Source organism: Pseudophryne corroboree, chromosome 4 (assembly GCF_028390025.1).
Source record: "Pseudophryne corroboree isolate aPseCor3 chromosome 4, aPseCor3.hap2, whole genome shotgun sequence".
Classification (NCBI taxonomy): Eukaryota; Metazoa; Chordata; class Amphibia; order Anura; family Myobatrachidae; genus Pseudophryne; species Pseudophryne corroboree.
The window spans coordinates 20,053,330-20,063,329 of NC_086447.1; the positions used below are offsets into that span (position 1 = coordinate 20,053,330).

Consider the following 10,000-nt stretch of genomic DNA (forward strand, 5'->3'; position numbering starts at 1 on the left):
TATCAGAGATGATTTCCATGGGAAGTTAATCCTGACCACAGTGACCTGCGTTAATGATTTTTAAAATATAACTTGGAGAATGCTTTATACTTGGTATAGTTTTGGGTTTGTGTAATGTCAGTACTGACATCTAAGTTTATCAAAAGCATCATCCTTCGAGCCGGAATTGAACCAGCGACCTAAGGATTTCTGCACCAATCTCCTCTACAGTCCTCCGCTCTACTAGCTGAGATATCGAAGGATTCCATGAGCATACAGTTGTGATATTACGTGCTATTAAAATGATTGAGTGTTAATTTTAAACATTATCAACTTTCCAAGCAAAATGAAAAATGTTTTGACTACACAAAAGAGATTCAACTACTTATTCCTGTGTTGCTTTATCACACAAATTGTCATGTTTAATCATTTGGAAAATATCACTAATAGTTTGACTTATATTTGTGCATTACTATCAACTGGCCACAGAGCTAGTTTGGAAAGCACTTTCAATAGATTTTTTTAGTGTAGCCAAACTTACATCAAGATTAGAGATGCTTGAGCCTATCAAACCTTCTACACTCTTTTAAATTTTGCTTGTTTTGTAAACTAATCAAGTGTTCCAGGAATGATGGGGATATTCCATTGTTTGTTCTGATTTGACAATTCATTTTGGACAATGAGCGGCCCTTTTGAGCTAGTGAAGATAATTGTGCTACATGAGAGTATGCACAGACAATTATTTTTCTTTTTTTGCATTAAAGCACAATTTTTAATAAAGGAGAGGTTAATGTTATAATAATTAGCACTAAAAGTCATCTGACACGATTTGAAAGTAAAATGTTGTGCATTGAAAGTAACCAAAGCTCTTGTAACTTTGAGTGGACATCATTTTCTTTCAAATGAATTTGATATTTTGCTAAATGTACAAAACTTTCTTACAAATTTGACATTCAAAATGCATTTGTAATTAATAAATGCTACTTAGTATGGCTGCTGAGATTCCTGGGCTCAGTCTCAAGTAGAGGAGGAGAATGACGGATAGAGAAAGAGAGAACAGGCAGGCATCCTAAAGATTTTGATGTGCCAGTTCCTGACTCACCCTGAGCAACACTGGTTTCAAGCTTTTAGTAAATTTTCTGAAAAATAAAAAAACCATGTGGTCGTAGTCGGCAGGATTTGAACCTGCACGGGGAGACCCCAATGGATTTCTTGTCCATCGCCTTAACCACTCGGCCACGACTACCTCTCATTCAATGTGATGTTTTCACAAAAGTTTCTCTATGGGTTGAGCTACTTCATTTCAGGCTGTGAGGATGACTGAAGTAATATTGTATCAGAGATGATTTCCATGGGAAGTTAATCCTGACGACAGTGACCTGCATTAATGATTTTTAAAATATAACTTGGAGAATGCTTTATACTTGGTATAGTTTTGGGTTTGTAAAATGTCAGTACTCACATCTAAGTTTATCAAAAGCATCATTCTTCAAGCTGGAATTGAACCAGTGACCTAAGGATTTTAGTACCAATCTCCGCTACTGTCCTCTGCTCTACCAGCTGAGCTATCGAAGGATTCCATGATCATACAGCTGTGATATTACGTGCTATTAAAATGATTGAGTGTTAATTTTAAACATTATCAACTTTCCAAGCAAAATGAAAAATGATTTGACTACACAAAAGAGATTCAACTACTTATTCCTGTGTTGCTTTATCACACAAATTGTCATGTTTAATCATTTGGAAAATATCACTAATAGTTTGACTTATATTTGTGAAATTACTATCAACTGGCTACAGAGCTAGTTTGGAAAGCACTTTCAATAGATTTTTTAGTGTAGCCAAACTTACATCAAGATTAGAGATGCTTGAGCCTATCAAACCTTCTACACTCTTTTACATTTTGCTTGTTTTGTAAACTAATCAAGTGTTCCAGGAATGATGGGGATATTCCATTGTTTGTTCTGATTTGACAATTCATTTTGGACAATGAGCGGCCCTTTTGAGCTTGTGAAGATAATTGTGCTACATGAGAGTATGCACAGACAATTATTTTTCTTTTTTTGCATTAAAGCACAATTTTTAATAAAGGAGAGGTTAATGATATAATAATTAGCACTGAAAGTCATCTGACACGATTTGAAAGTAAAATGTTGTGCATTGAAAGTAACCAAAGCTCTTTTTACTTTGAGTGGACATCATTTTCTTTCAAATGAATTTGATATTTTGCTAAATGTACAAAACTTTCTTACAAATTTGACATTCAAAATGCATTTGTAATTAACAAATGCTACTTAGTATGGCTGCTGAGATTCCTGGGCTCAGTCTCAAGTAGAGGTGGAGAATGACGGATAGAGAAAGAGAGAACAGGCAGGCATCCTAAAGATTTTGATGTGCCAGTTCCTGACTCACCCTGAGCAACACTGGTTTCAAGCTTTTAGTAAATTTTCTGAAAAATAAAACAGCCATGTGGTCGAGTTGGCAGGATTTGAACCTGCGCTGGGAGACCCCAATGGATTTCTAGTCCATCGCCTTTACCACTCGGCCTCGACTACCTCTCATGCAATGTGATGTTTTCACAAAAGTTTCTCTATGGGTTGAGCTACTTCATTTCAGACTGTGAGGATGACTGAAGTAATATTGTATCAGAGATGATTTCCATGGGAAGTTAATCCTGACCACAGTGACCTGCGTTAATGATTTTTAAAATATAACTTGGAGAATGCTTTATACTTGGTATAGTTTTGGGTTTGTAAAATGTCAGTACTGACATCTAAGTTTATCAAAAGCATCATCCTTCGAGCCGGAATTGAACCAGCGACCTAAGGATTTCTGTACCAATCTCCTCTACAGTCCTCCGCTCTACCAGCTGAGATATCGAAGGATTCCATGAGCATACAGTTGTGATATTACGTGCTATTAAAATGATTGAGTGTTAATTTTAAACATTATCAACTTTCCAAGCAAAATGAAAAATGTTTTGACTACACAAAAGAGATTCAACTACTTATTCCTGTGTTGCTTTATCACACAAATTGTCATGTTTAATCATTTGGAAAATATCACTAATAGTTTGACTTATATTTGTGCATTACTATCAACTGGCCACAGAGCTAGTTTGGAAAGCACTTTCAATAGATTTTTTAGTGTAGCCAAACTTACATCAAGATTAGAGATGCTTGAGCCTATCAAACCTTCTACACTCTTTTAAATTTTGCTTGTTTTGTAAACTAATCAAGTGTTCCAGGAATGATGGGGATATTCCATTGTTTGTTCTGATTTGACAATTCATTTTGGACAATGAGCGGCCCTTTTGAGCTAGTGAAGATAATTGTGCTACATGAGAGTATGCACAGACAATTATTTTTCTTTTTTTGCATTAAAGCACAATTTTTAATAAAGGAGAGGTTAATGATATAATAATTAGCACTGAAAGTCATCTGACACGATTTGAAAGTAAAATGTTGTGCATTGAAAGTAACCAAAGCTCTTGTAATTTTGAGTGGACATAATTTTCTTTCAAATGAATTTGATATTTTGCTAAATGTACAAAACTTTCTTACAAATTTGACATTCAAAATGCATTTGTAATTAATAAATGCTACTTAGTATGGCTGCTGAGATTCCTGGGCTCAGTCTCAAGTAGAGGAGGAGAATGACGGATAGAGAAAGAGAGAACAGGCAGGCATCCTAAAGATTTTGATGTGCCAGTTCCTGACTCACCCTGAGCAACACTGGTTTCAAGCTTTTAGTAAATTTTCTGAAAAATAAAAAAACCATGTTTTCGTAGTCGGCAGGATTTGAACCTGCACAGGGAGACCCCAATGGATTTCTAGTCCATCGCCTTAACCACTCGGCCACGACTACCTCTCGTTCAATGTGATGTTTTCACAAAAGTTTCTCTATGGGTTGAGCTACTTCATTTCAGGCTGTGAGGATGACTGAAGTAATATTGTATCAGAGATGATTTCCATGGGAAGTTAATCCTGACGACAGTGACCTGCATTAATGATTTTTAAAATATAACTTGGAGAATGCTTTATACTTGGTATAGTTTTGGGTTTGTAAAATGTCAGTACTCACATCTAAGTTTATCAAAAGCATCATTCTTCGAGCTGGAATTGAACCAGTGACCTAAGGATTTCTGTACCAATCTCCTCTACTGTCCTCCGCTCTACCAGCTGAGCTATCGAAGGATTCCATGATCATACAGCTGTGATATTACGTGCTATTAAAATGATTGAGTGTTAATTTTAAACATTATCAACTTTCCAAGCAAAATGAAAAATGATTTGACTACACAAAAGAGATTCAACTACTTATTCCTGTGTTGCTTTATCACACAAATTGTCATGTTTAATCATTTGGAAAATATCACTAATAGTTTGACTTATATTTGTGCAATTACTATCAACTGGCTACAGAGCTAGTTTGGAAAGCACTTTCAATAGATTTTTTAGTGTAGCCAAACTTACATCAAGATTAGAGATGCTTGAGCCTATCAAACCTTCTACACTCTTTTAAATTTTGCTTGTTTTGTAAACTAATCAAGTGTTCCAGGAATGATGGGGATATTCCATTGTTTGTTCTGATTTGACAATTCATTTTGGACAATGAGCGGCCCTTTTGAGCTAGTGAAGATAATTGTGCTACATGAGAGTATGCACAGACAATTATTTTTCTTTTTTTGCATTAAAGCACAATTTTTAATAAAGGAGAGGTTAATGATATAATAATTAGCACTGAAAGTCATCTGACACGATTTGAAAGTAAAATGTTGTGCATTGAAAGTAACCAAAGCTCTTGTAATTTTGAGTGGACATAATTTTCTTTCAAATGAATTTGATATTTTGCTAAATGTACAAAACTTTCTTACAAATTTGACATTCAAAATGCATTTGTAATTAATAAATGCTACTTAGTATGGCTGCTGAGATTCCTGGGCTCAGTCTCAAGTAGAGGAGGAGAATGACGGATAGAGAAAGAGAGAACAGGCAGGCATCCTAAAGATTTTGATGTGCCAGTTCCTGACTCACCCTGAGCAACACTGGTTTCAAGCTTTTAGTAAATTTTCTGAAAAATAAAAAAACCATGTTTTCGTTGTCGGCAGGATTTGAACCTGCACAGGGAGACCTCAATGGATTTCTAGTCCATCGCCTTAACCACTCGGCCACGACTACCTCTCATTCAATGTGATGTTTTCACAAAAGTTTCTCTATGGGTTGAGCTACTTCATTTCAGGCTGTGAGGATGACTGAAGTAATATTGTATCAGAGATGATTTCCATGGGAAGTTAATCCTGACGACAGTGACCTGCATTAATGATTTTTAAAATATAACTTGGAGAATGCTTTATACTTGGTATAGTTTTGGGTTTGTAAAATGTCAGTACTCACATCTAAGTTTATCAAAAGCATCATTCTTCGAGCTGGAATTGAACCAGTGACCTAAGGATTTCTGTACCAATCTCCTCTACTGTCCTCCGCTCTACCAGCTGAGCTATCGAAGGATTCCATGATCATACAGCTGTGATATTACGTGCTATTAAAATGATTGAGTGTTAATTTTAAACATTATCAACTTTCCAAGCAAAATGAAAAATGATTTGACTACACAAAAGAGATTCAACTACTTATTCCTGTGTTGCTTTATCACACAAATTGTCATGTTTAATCATTTGGAAAATATCACTAATAGTTTGACTTATATTTGTGCAATTACTATCAACTGGCTACAGAGCTAGTTTGGAAAGCACTTTCAATAGATTTTTTAGTGTAGCCACACTTACATCAAGATTAGAGATGCTTGAGCCTATCAAACCTTCTACACTCTTTTAAATTTTGCTTGTTTTGTAAACTAATCAAGTGTTCCAGGAATGATGGGGATATTCCATTGTTTGTTCTGATTTGACAATTCATTTTGGACAATGAGCGGCCCTTTTGAGCTAGTGAAGATAATTGTGCTACATGAGAGTATGCACAGACAATTATTTTTCTTTTTTTGCATTAAAGCACAATTTTTAATAAAGGAGAGGTTAATGATATAATAATTAGCACTGAAAGTCATCTGACACGATTTGAAAGTAAAATGTTGTGCATTGAAAGTAACCAAAGCTCTTTTTACTTTGAGTGGACATCATTTTCTTTCAAATGCATTTGATATTTTGCTAAATGTACAAAACTTTCTTACAAATTTGACATTCAAAATGCATTTGTAATTAATAAATGCTACTTAGTATGGCTGCTGAGATTCCTGGGCTCAGTCTCAAGTAGAGGAGGAGAATGACGGATAGAGAAAGAGAGAACAGGCAGGCATCCTAAAGATTTTGATGTGCCAGTTCCTGACTCACCCTGAGCAACACTGGTTTCAAGCTTTTAGTACATTTTCTGAAAAATAAAAAAACCATGTGGTCGTAGTCAGCAGGATTTGAACCTGCACAGGGAGACCCCAATGGATTTCTAGTCCATCGCCTTAACCACTCGGCCACGACTACCTCTCGTTCAATGTGATGTTTTCACAAAAGTTTCTCTATGGGTTGAGCTACTTCATTTCAGGCTGTGAGGATGACTGAAGTAATATTGTATCAGAGATGATTTCCATGGGAAGTTAATCCTGACGACAGTGACCTGCATTAATGATTTTTAAAATATAACTTGGAGAATGCTTTATACTTGGTATAGTTTTGGGTTTGTAAAATGTCAGTACTCACATCTAAGTTTATCAAAAGCATCATTCTTCGAGCTGGAATTGAACCAGCGACCTAAGAATTTCTGTACCAATCTCCTCTACTGTCTTCTGCTCTACCAGCTGAGCTATCGAAGGATTCCATGATCAAACAGCTGTGATATTACGTGCTATTAAAATGATTGAGTGTTAATTTTAAACATTATCAACTTTCCAAGCAAAATGAAAAATGTTTTGACTACACAAAAGAGATTCAACTACTTATTCCTGTGTTGCTTTATCACACAAATTGTCATGTTTAATCATTTGGAAAATATCACTAATAGTTTGACTTATATTTGTGCATTACTATCAACTGGCCACAGAGCTAGTTTGGAAAGCACTTTCAATAGATTTTTTAGTGTAGCCAAACTTACATCAAGATTAGAGATGCTTGAGCCTATCAAACCTTCTACACTCTTTTAAATTTTGCTTGTTTTGTAAACTAATCAAGTGTTCCAGGAATGATGGGGATATTCCATTGTTTGTTCTGATTTGACAATTCATTTTGGACAATGAGCGGCCCTTTTGAGCTAGTGAAGATAATTGTGCTACATGAGAGTATGCACAGACAATTATTTTTCTTTTTTTGCATTAAAGCACAATTTTTAATAAAGGAGAGGTTAATGATATAATAATTAGCACTGAAAGTCATCTGACACGATTTGAAAGTAAAATGTTGTGCATTGAAAGTAACCAAAGCTCTTTTTACTTTGAGTGGACATCATTTTCTTTCAAATGAATTTGATATTTTGCTAAATGTACAAAACTTTCTTACAAATTTGACATTCAAAATGCATTTGTAATTAATAAATGCTACTTAGTATGGCTGCTGAGATTCCTGGGCTCAGTCTCAAGTAGAGGAGGAGAATGACGGATAGAGAAAGAGAGAACAGGCAGGCATCCTAAAGATTTTGATGTGCCAGTTCCTGACTCACCCTGAGCAACACTGGTTTCAAGCTTTTAGTAAATTTTCTGAAAAATAAAACAACCATGTGGTCATAGTCGGCAGGATTTGAACCTGCGCGGGGAGACCCCAATGTATTTCTAGTCCATCGCCTTAAACACTCGGCCACAACTACCTCTCATGCAATGTGATGTTTTCACACAAGTTTCTCTATGGGTTGAGATACTTCATTTCAGGCTGTGAGGATGACTGAAGTAATATTGTATCAGAGATGATTTCCATGGGAAGTTAATCCTGACCACAGTGACCTGCGTTAATGATTTTTAAAATATAACTTGGAGAATGCTTTATACTTGGTACAGTTTTGGGTTTGTAAAATATCAGTACTGACATCTAAGTTTATCGAAAGCGTCATCCTTCGAGCCGGAATTGAACCAGCGACCTAAGGATTTCTGTACCAATCACCTCTACAGTCCTCCGCTCTACCAGCTGAGCTATCAAATTATTCCATGATTGTACAACTGTGATATTACGTGCTATTAAAATGATTGAGTGTTAATTTTAAACATTATCAACTTTCCAAGCAAAATGAAAAATGATTTGACTACACAAAAGAGATTCAACTACTTATTCCTGTGTTGCTTTATCACACAAATTGTCATGTTTAATCATTTGGAAAATATCACTAATAGTTTGACTTATATTTGTGCAATTACTATCAACTGGCTACAGAGCTAGTTTGGAAAGCACTTTCAATAGATTTTTTAGTGTAGCCAAACTTACATCAAGATTAGAGATGCTTGAGCCTATCAAACCTTCTACACTCTTTTAAATTTTGCTTGTTTTGTAAACTAATCAAGTGTTCCAGGAATGATGGGGATATTCCATTGTTTGTTCTGATTTGACAATTCATTTTGGACAATGAGCGGCCCTTTTGAGCTAGTGAAGATAATTGTGCTACATGAGAGTATGCACAGACAATTATTTTTCTTTTTTTGCATTAAAGCACAATTTTTAATAAAGGAGAGGTTAATGATATAATAATTAGCACTGAAAGTCATCTGACACGATTTGAAAGTAAAATGTTGTGCATTGAAAGTAACCAAAGCTCTTTTTACTTTGAGTGGACATCATTTTCTTTCAAATGAATTTGATATTTTGCTAAATGTACAAAACTTTCTTACAAATTTGACATTCAAAATGCATTTGTAATTAACAAATGCTACTTAGTATGGCTGCTGAGATTCCTGGGCTCAGTCTCAAGTAGAGGTGGAGAATGACGGATAGAGAAAGAGAGAACAGGCAGGCATCCTAAAGATTTTGATGTGCCAGTTCCTGACTCACCCTGAGCAACACTGGTTTCAAGCTTTTAGTAAATTTTCTGAAAAATAAAACAGCCATGTGGTCGAGTTGGCAGGATTTGAACCTGCGCGGGGAGACCCCAATGGATTTATAGTCTATCGCCTTAACCACTCGGCCTCGACTACCTCTCATGCAATGTGATGTTTTCACAAAAGTTTCTCTATGGGTTGAGCTACTTCATTTCAGACTGTGAGGATGACTGAAGTAATATTGTATCAGAGATGATTTCCATGGGAAGTTAATCCTGACCACAGTGACCTGCGTTAATGATTTTTAAAATATAACTTGGAGAATGCTTTATACTTGGTATAGTTTTGGGTTTGTAAAATGTCAGTACTGACATCTAAGTTTATCAAAAGCATCATCCTTCGAGCCGGAATTGAACCAGCGACCTAAGGATTTCTGTACCAATCTCCTCTACAGTGTTCCGCTCTACCAGCTGAGATATCGAAGGATTCCGTGAGCATACAGTTGTGATATTACATTCTATTAAAATGATTGAGTGTTAATTTTACACATTATCAACTTTCCAAGCAAAATGAAAAATGTTTTGACTACACAAAAGAGATTCAACTACTTATTCCTGTGTTGCTTTATCACACAAATTGTCATGTTTAATCATTTGGAAAATATCACTAATAGTTTGACTTATATTTGTGCATTACTATCAACTGGCCACAGAGCTAGTTTGGAAAGCACTTTCAATAGATTTTTTAGTGTAGCCAAACTTACATCAAGATTAGAGATGCTTGAGCCTATCAAACCTTCTACACTCTTTTAAATTTTGCTTGTTTTGTAAACTAATCAAGTGTTCCAGGAATGATGGGGATATTCCATTGTTTGTTCTGATTTGACAATTCATTTTGGACAATGAGCGGCCCTTTTGAGCTAGTGAAGATAATTGTGCTACATGAGAGTATGCACAGACAATTATTTTTCTTTTTTTGCATTAAAGCACAATTTTTAATAAAGGAGAGGTTAATGATATAATAATTAGCACTGAAAGTCATCTGACACGATTTGAAA

General features: G+C 35.4%; 9 non-coding genes across 9 annotated transcripts; all 9 read right to left on the reverse strand.

Annotated features, from left to right (window-relative positions):
- Window positions 1-151: 151 nt before the first annotated feature.
- TRNAY-GUA (transfer RNA tyrosine (anticodon GUA)) lies at window positions 152-241 on the reverse strand. The gene is given in 2 exon segments: window positions 152-187; window positions 205-241. It is a non-coding gene; the product is annotated as a tRNA-Tyr (tRNA).
- Window positions 242-1,143: 902 nt separating this feature from the next.
- TRNAS-AGA (transfer RNA serine (anticodon AGA)) lies at window positions 1,144-1,225 on the reverse strand. The gene has a single exon. It is a non-coding gene; the product is annotated as a tRNA-Ser (tRNA).
- A 1,551-nt stretch (window positions 1,226-2,776) lies between these two features.
- On the reverse strand, window positions 2,777-2,866 carry TRNAY-GUA (transfer RNA tyrosine (anticodon GUA)). The gene is given in 2 exon segments: window positions 2,777-2,812; window positions 2,830-2,866. It is a non-coding gene; the product is annotated as a tRNA-Tyr (tRNA).
- Window positions 2,867-3,767: 901 nt separating this feature from the next.
- TRNAS-AGA (transfer RNA serine (anticodon AGA)) lies at window positions 3,768-3,849 on the reverse strand. Its single transcript has one exon. It is a non-coding gene; the product is annotated as a tRNA-Ser (tRNA).
- Window positions 3,850-5,080: 1,231 nt separating this feature from the next.
- Window positions 5,081-5,162, reverse strand: TRNAS-AGA (transfer RNA serine (anticodon AGA)). Its single transcript has one exon. It is a non-coding gene; the product is annotated as a tRNA-Ser (tRNA).
- A 1,231-nt stretch (window positions 5,163-6,393) lies between these two features.
- TRNAS-AGA (transfer RNA serine (anticodon AGA)) lies at window positions 6,394-6,475 on the reverse strand. Its single transcript has one exon. It is a non-coding gene; the product is annotated as a tRNA-Ser (tRNA).
- Window positions 6,476-7,705: 1,230 nt separating this feature from the next.
- On the reverse strand, window positions 7,706-7,787 carry TRNAS-AGA (transfer RNA serine (anticodon AGA)). The gene has a single exon. It is a non-coding gene; the product is annotated as a tRNA-Ser (tRNA).
- Window positions 7,788-8,026: 239 nt separating this feature from the next.
- TRNAY-GUA (transfer RNA tyrosine (anticodon GUA)) lies at window positions 8,027-8,116 on the reverse strand. The gene is given in 2 exon segments: window positions 8,027-8,062; window positions 8,080-8,116. It is a non-coding gene; the product is annotated as a tRNA-Tyr (tRNA).
- An 898-nt stretch (window positions 8,117-9,014) lies between these two features.
- Window positions 9,015-9,097, reverse strand: TRNAY-AUA (transfer RNA tyrosine (anticodon AUA)). Its single transcript has one exon. It is a non-coding gene; the product is annotated as a tRNA-Tyr (tRNA).
- Window positions 9,098-10,000: the final 903 nt, after the last annotated feature.